This window comes from Elephantulus edwardii, unplaced genomic scaffold, assembly GCF_000299155.1.
Source record: "Elephantulus edwardii isolate Elephantulus edwardi_28Jun2011 unplaced genomic scaffold, EleEdw1.0 scaffold00310, whole genome shotgun sequence".
Classification (NCBI taxonomy): domain Eukaryota; kingdom Metazoa; phylum Chordata; class Mammalia; order Macroscelidea; family Macroscelididae; genus Elephantulus; species Elephantulus edwardii.
The window spans coordinates 666,092-674,001 of NW_006400060.1; positions in this window are offsets into that span (position 1 = coordinate 666,092).

The following is a 7,910-nucleotide window of genomic DNA, read 5'->3' on the forward strand; positions in this document are numbered from 1 at the left end:
TTCCTAGCTCTAAGAGAGATGCAAATCAAAACAACTATGAGATATCATCTCACCCCAGTAAGAATAGCAAAATTTAACAGAGCAGCAAACAACAATTGTTGGCAAGGTTGTGGAGAAACTGGAACTCTTATTAACTGTTGGTGGAAGTGTAAAATGGTGCAACGACTATGGAAGGAAGTATGGCACTTTCTCAAAAAAGTTGCAACTAGAAATATTATTTGACCCAGCAATTCCACTACTGGGATTATACCCTAAAGAAACAAACCAAAACTGCCACCCAAGCAGATATATGCACATCCATATTTATTGCAGCTTTTTTCACAATAGCAAAGAATTGAAAACAACTCAAGTGCCCATCAACAAACGAATGGATAGAGAAGTTGTGGTATATTCACACAATGGAATATTATACAGCACTGGAAAAATGAACTCATGAAACATATAAAATGTGTTACCATGAGGACATTATGCTGAGTGAAATATCTCAGCCACAAAAAGACAATATTGCATAATGCCACGACTTTGGGGTTGGGAAGAAACTAAGAAAAGAGGGGATAAATAATGTATACGGCATTGAAACAGACAAGAGAGAGAGAGAACTATATAAAAGGAATATATGATTAGGTATTATTGGCATATCAAGAGTCCAGAATAAGAGCTGCATAGTAAAGTGATCTGGGGCAGGGGACTGTATAACAATGAAAGACGTTTTTCCAAATTAAAAAGTGAACTGGGGTGAGGAGGACAGGAAGGAAATTGTGCAACAATGAATGAATGGCAATCCAAGTTCTTTCTAAACTTTCATTAAAATCTCAATTAAAAAAAGTTTATATACACGAAAAGAAACCCAGCCTCAGAAATGATTAGAGAAATGAATGTATGTTTCCACATATTGGCAGAAATGGAAGAGATATCAGCAACAGCAAAGATATGAGGAAAAGCACTTTCAATAGTGAGAGTGTAAAACTTTTGGGTGTCAAAGTGAAGAAGGAGTTTCACTACCAGTCCCCAGAAACACAGTTTGGATACACCAGTGGCTCCTCCAAAGAAAGGTGGGCAATCCTGTGGGATTTACAGCTGCCCAAAAACCCAACGAAAGGTCAGCTGTAGTTCATTTCTGACTTGAGGGCAATTAGTGTTGGTAGTTCTGGTGGTCTACTGGATAAGGAAGGATCTGCACTGTCAACCTAAAAGCAGGAAGTTTCTATCTCCTAGCTATTCCGAGGGAAAATGACAATCTCCTCCTTGAAAACCCACTGGAGGATCAATTATAGGTCAATTCTAACTCAAGGAGACACAATAATAATTATAAATTTTAGAAGTATATGTCTTTTCACCAAACAATTCTTCTAGGAGCTATGCTACAGAAATATATGTGTATGTGCTTGTGCCCTTTTGAGGGGAACTATGCTGTGATGTTCGCTGCAGTTATATGGCTTGGAGTAGGTAATAGGCAAAGGAAATGGAAATATGTGGTATAATACATAACTTGAATATAATCTTAATAAGACTTCCTGATTAACTAGATATGGGGGTAGAGAAGAAGCAGAACTAAGGGTATCTCTTAGTCTTTGGTTTGAGCAACTAAGTAAGTGATAGTGCCATTTCACTGAGATGAAGGAGGTAGAGGGGAATGACTGGTGACTGGAGGGAAATCAGGAGTTCTGCTTTGGCCATATTACATTAGAGATGTCTATTTGGCATTCAAGTAGAAATTTTGAATATGCCATAGGATATATATCTCAAATTTGACCAAAAATCCTAGATTAAAGACATAAATTTGGGAGGAATGTGATGACGTAGTCTATATGGAGTTGTGTTGCTAACCCAAAGGCTGCCCTGTCATAGTGGTTAGAATCCCCAACGACTCCATAACAGAAAGCTGGGCAATCTCCTCCTGTATAATTTAGAACCTCTGAAAACCCACATGATTCAGTTCTGACTCAATGGCAGTGAGTTTGAGTGTATAGAAAGATGATACTTAAAGCCATGGAGCTAGATCCTCTGAGTATATTTTGGACAGAGAATAATTCACAGACTGAAAACTTAAATCACTTCAACTTTTAGAGGTTAGGAGATAAATTGAGCTGAAGAGGATGCTAAGCAGAAAGGGGTTTTTTTGGGTTTTGGTTGGTTGGTTGGTTTGTGTGTTTGTGTGTGTTTAACAAATTTGCATTTTAAAGGAATTAACATATATCAGGTGTTAAAAGACCATATCTTTTTCTACCTTAGGAAAAGTCTAACTCCTTCTAAGTCTGCCTTTTGAGAGAGACTTTTGCTTCCCCTCCCCCAAGCATAAATGGTTGAGTGCATAATGTCTAACTATTAAAAACTGATAGTTTAAGCTCACTTGGAGGTACCTCAGAAGAAGATGGTGATCTGCTTCCATATCATCACTACTTTGAAAACTTTGTGGAATGCAGTCCTATTGTGACACACATCAGGTCAATATGAGTCAAAACCAACTCCACAGCAACTGACTTGATTTGTTTTCTGCTCTTTTTTCTTTTTGAACAATTTAAAACACATTTAACAGGAGAATCCTTTTTTATCATAGTAGTTTCCTAGTTAAAAAATTTGTCAAAACAGTACAAGTAGCACTCAGCTATGACTTCTCCACAAAGTTCATAATCTGATAACTACCTCATCCTTAAAAAGCTCAGTAATTTTGTTGAGATGCCTGAAATCTAGTTCTTGGTATCTTATAAGGTTCCTGGTTGGCTGATGATTTATCAGTAGCTATGTGGAAGGAAGGTCTGGTGATCTGCCTCTGTTGATATGACAGCCAAGAACATTCTGTGGAGAAATCATACTCTAACACATTGAGCAGCCATAAGTCAAAATTGACTCAAAGGCAACAAGTTTTGGGTTTGGGGTATTGGATTCTTTTCAGCTGTTCACTTTCCATGGTAATTTACTGAGCTCATCAACTGCCTATGCAAAGTCTCAAGACACTTGCCAATTCCCACAAAGCCCTTCAGTGTAGCAAGAAGCACAGCTTCTTCACATTTCCACTTTGAAACTTTCCAAGTCATTATTTTTTAAAAAGAGAGAGGAAGCATTTCCAACTAGGTTAGACTTATCAGGAATGTAATTTTAAAAAACAAAACAAAACAAAACAAAAACCTCAGCAGAAGGCAAGATATGTAGGAACTGGGTTTAGGATACCCTCACATCTATAGAGCAATGGACGGGATAAGCTCAGTGCCAAGTCCAGAATGCGAAAGAGCCAATCCCTGTAAAAGCAATGCCATTCACTAATTCCTTACATAAAGATTATTAAGTAGTACCTATGATGCTCTCTTCTGGCTGTTGGAGTCCACGGTGAATAAAACAGATTGATATCCTGCCCGTGTGTGGCTAGTGGAAAGAGACAGATAATAAATAAAAAAATTAGTAAAATAGACACACGGTCTGCTCCATTAGAAGCATATGGTAGGAAAGGGGGCTCTTGGATTTTCTGGGAAGGAGGTGCAATTTTAATTAGAGTGGTCAACAAGGGCCTCACTGAAAAGGTGACATTTAAGTACAATCTATACTTCAGGAAGGTGTCTTCTGTGATTTATTAGACCTCTGGTCCTTGAGGGCACTGTGTCCCCAGTTGTTAGCACAAGTATTTGTTAATCTCTAGTCTTTAGAACACATTGAGTTCCAAGATCCAGTCCTTATCCTTAAAGAAGTTGCCAGTTTCCAGAGCGCAAAACAGCTAGGAAAGGTGTTAAGGAATCTGCTAACGTGTAAACAAAGTGCTTTAAGACAGAATAACTAGTAGTTCTGCCTTGGTGTCCAGTAAAACTGTCACTGACTGGTGAGCAAAATTCTGAGAGATGAATATGAATTAATGAGAGGTCAGTGAGGGAGTGTGTGCTAGATTTTAAAAAAAGGGGGGGAGAATTTGTGAGCAAAGACAGAACGATGGGATCAGGTAGGACTTCCCCCCCACCCCAGACTGTCCTTGCTTAATGTATCCTACCAATCCCAGGATAAAACAAGCACACAACTTCCCTCAGACTCTCTGGTCTGGAAAATGTTTATCACCTGCTACATTCTCATTTCTTTCCTAGCTAGCAGAAGAAAACATTGAGCTAGTAGCACATCCTAGAATCCAGGGTTATCTTCTATCCCCAGGACAATCACTATTAAGTTTAGAGTTTGAGAGGTTTTAAATTCATTCCTCAGGGCAACATGATGACTGGCCTCTAGCTGGGAGTGAAGTAGATAAATAAATCAGGGAAATAAGTGGTCCAGAGTCACCACCATACAGGTAAATTAAATCAAAGACCTAAATTTCTTCTTCAACTTGGAAAGGAAAGTGAATCAGTCTTCACCTGCAAGCTACTAGCATTCCTAACATTCAAGATAGTAGAGGTAGTAAGGAAGAGAGGATAGAAATACATAAGCTTTGAGATCAGATGGCCCAGCTCTGTCCCTCATCAGTAAGGTGATTTGGAGCAAAGTGCTCGAGTTCTCAGTCTCCTTTTCACCATAACATGGTAGTGCTGCCAAAAGACAGGCTGCTTTGAGGGAGAAAGATAAGCAATATCCTACTGCATGATTTATAGCCTCTGAAAATCTACTGGAGGGTCAGTTATGAATTGGTTCCAACTTAATGGCTTATATTTACTTACACTTATATCCACACAAACATGTTATGATGTGCCGTCAAGTCACTTGCGACTCATAGAGACCCTATGTACAACAGCTCAGAATCCTGCTCTATCTTGAGCCAACCTCATCGTCTCTGACACACCTACTTTCATTACCCCGCTGAGTCAATCCTTCTCATCCAGGGTCTTCTTCTCTTACACTAGCCCTCCACCCTTCCAAGGGTGATGTTCCTCTCCAAGGACTGGTCCCTCCTTGTAACATGCCCAAAGTATATCAGACGAAGTTTGCAAATTCTTATCTCCAAGTAGCAGCCTGGTTGTCCAGGGAAAACCTGTTTGTTCACCTAGCAGTCCAAGATATATTCAAAACTCTTCTCCAGCACCACAGCTCAAAGGCGTCAATGCTTCTTCTGTTATCCCTAGTCACTGTCCAGCTTTCTAGTGCATAGCAAGTAATTGTGAAGACCATGACCCAGGCCAGACATATCTTAATCTCCAAACTGACATTATTGCTCTTCAGTATTCTGGAGATGTCCTGGACAGCAGACTTTCTTCTGAATTCCTGACTGCTGGTAACCAAGAGTGTTGATTATGGAGCCAAGCAAACCAAAGTTGTTAACAACCTCAAACTTTTCACGGTCTATCATGATGCTGCCAATCTGCCCAGTGGTGAGAATTTTTGTTTTCTTGATGTTGAGCTTCAATAGGGAACTCTGGTAGCTTAGTTGGTAAGGAGTTGCACTTCCAACTCAAAGATAGGAAATTCTAATCCACCAGTTGCTCTGAGGGAAAAATATGGCCATTTTCCTCCCATGTGATTTATAGCTTGTGGAAATCCTTTGGAGGGTTAGCTATGAGTCAATTCCTACTTAAAAGCAACAAGATGTAAAGAACTTACTATAGTTTCTGGGGTGATGGATCCCTACTCAAACTCATTGCTTTTGAGTTAAAACTGACTCATAGCTGACCCTCACAGGAAAGAAGATTGCCTATCTTTACCAGAGAGGCGCAGCCTTTGGGTGAGCAGTGCAAATAACTCCTTATGGAGTAGGCCACCACAGCTTCCTCAATGAACTCTAGCCACCATTATTGGCAGCAATTATTTTTTGTAAATCAGTTGACCATAGGTAGATGGGCTGATTTCTGGATTCTAAATTCTATTCCATTTATCTATGTGTCTGTCATTGTACCAGTATCACGCTGTCTTGACCACCATGGCAATGTAGTAGGATTTGAAATCAGAGAGTGAAATGCCTCCTACCTTGTTCCTCATTTTTTAATGAATTTTAATGAAAGTTTACAGAGACTTGGGATTTCCATTCCCATTCATTGCTGCACTTTCCTCCCTGCCCACCCCTCCCCCCCAATTCCCTCTTCTCTTTGAAAAGTAAAAGAAAAAGTCTTTCATTATTGGCAGCAATTTTTTTCCAACTTTTTAAAATTTTTTAAATTATTAATTTAAATGAAATTTTACAGAGACTTTGCATTTACATTCATTCATTGTTGCACTTTTCTCCCCTCCTCCCAGTACACTCCCCTCTTGGAAATAAAAGAAAAACTATTTCATTGTTTTACACTCTGGACTCCTGTCACGACAAAAATACCTAATTATATATCCCTTTTAAACAGTTTTCTCCCTCATCTGTTTCAATGCAGTATACATTATTTAACCCCCAACCCCAATGTCAGTCCTGTTTTACAACAGTGGCACCATGTAGTATTTGTCCTTTTGTGACTGAAGATACTTCACTTAGCATAATGTCCTCAAGGGTCACCCACTTTGAATAATATTGCATGAGTTCCCTGCTTTTCAATGCAGTGTAGTATTCCATTGTGTGAATATACCACAGCTTCTCTATCCATTCGTTTGTTGATGGGCACTTGTTTCCAACTCCTTGCTATTGTGAACAAAGCCGCGATAAACATGGGTGTGCATATATCTGCTTGGATGTCAGTGATGGTCTTTTGGCGATATATTCCCAGTAGTGGAATTCCTGGATCAAATGGTATTTGCAACTTTTTGAGAAAGCACCGCACCGCCTTCCACAGTGGTTGCACCATTTTACACTTCCACCAACAGTGAATAAGAGTTCCAGTTTCTCCACAACCTCACCAGCATTTGTTGCTTGCTGTTCTGTTAAATTTTGCTATTCTGACTGGGGTGAGATGATACCTCATAGTTGTTTTGATTTGCATCTCTCTTAGAGCTAGGGATTTTGAACATTTCTTCATGAGCTTGTTGGCCATCTAAATTTCTTTGGTGAAGTGTCTGTTCCTATCCTGTGCCCATTTTTCAATTGGATTATTTACCTTTATCTTGTTGTGGTGCTCAAGTATTTTACAAATTCTAGGTATAAGTCCCCTATCTGACATGTCATTCCCAAATACTTTTTCCCAGTCTGTGGCTTCTCTTTCTACCCTGTGGGAGAAGTTTTTGGATGTGCATAGGGATTTGATTTTTAGAAGGTCTACGGCCAAGCACAATCAATAAGAGTGCATCTAAATTCCAAAATCAATCTCCATAATAGTCTATGTGTTTCCTACTGTCAAAGGGGCCCTTTAGAGTAGTGAGAGAAGATCTTCACCCTGAAACCCACAGCGTCCCTTTTCAGCAGGAAGTAGCTAAGAGAATACGCCATCCCCTTTTCCTTATGAATCAGGGTGAAGTCTCTCTCAGGGAGGAGTGATAAGGAATGGCAAAGGACACACTGACAAAGGAGATTAATCAGAACTGACTTGACAAGCACTGTGGCAATTGGACAATTAAAACAGACATTCGGATGGCGGGGAAGAAGAACAAACTGGGGAGGAGGGTGGAGAGAATGGTACGGCAATGAAGGAGTGAAAGCCCAGAATCCCTGTGAATATTCATTGAAACTAATAAAATTTAATAATAATTAAAAAAATAAAAAAAAGAAGGTCACATTCATCTACTTTATCTTCTCCTGGTTGTAGGTTTTTCAGGATACTAGGAAGACTGTTTATGTTGTGGATTAGAACTTCTAGCATTCTTCCAAGCTTTTCTTTAATGATGTTTACAGTCCTTGGTTTTAGTCCTAGGTCCATGATCCACTTTGAGTTGGTTTTTGTATATGGAGTGAGGTGTGGATCTTGCTTCAGTCTTTTGCAAATACTTTTCCAATTTTATTGGCAGAAATTTTTAAGGATAAAAACTCACAAAGCATCCATGAGAACACTATGTAGACTCAAAGACCAATTAATTACTCCAGATCCACCAAATCAAACCCACTGCCATGAACTCAGTTTAGAACCGTCTATCCGAATTTCCTGATAAATCTTTTG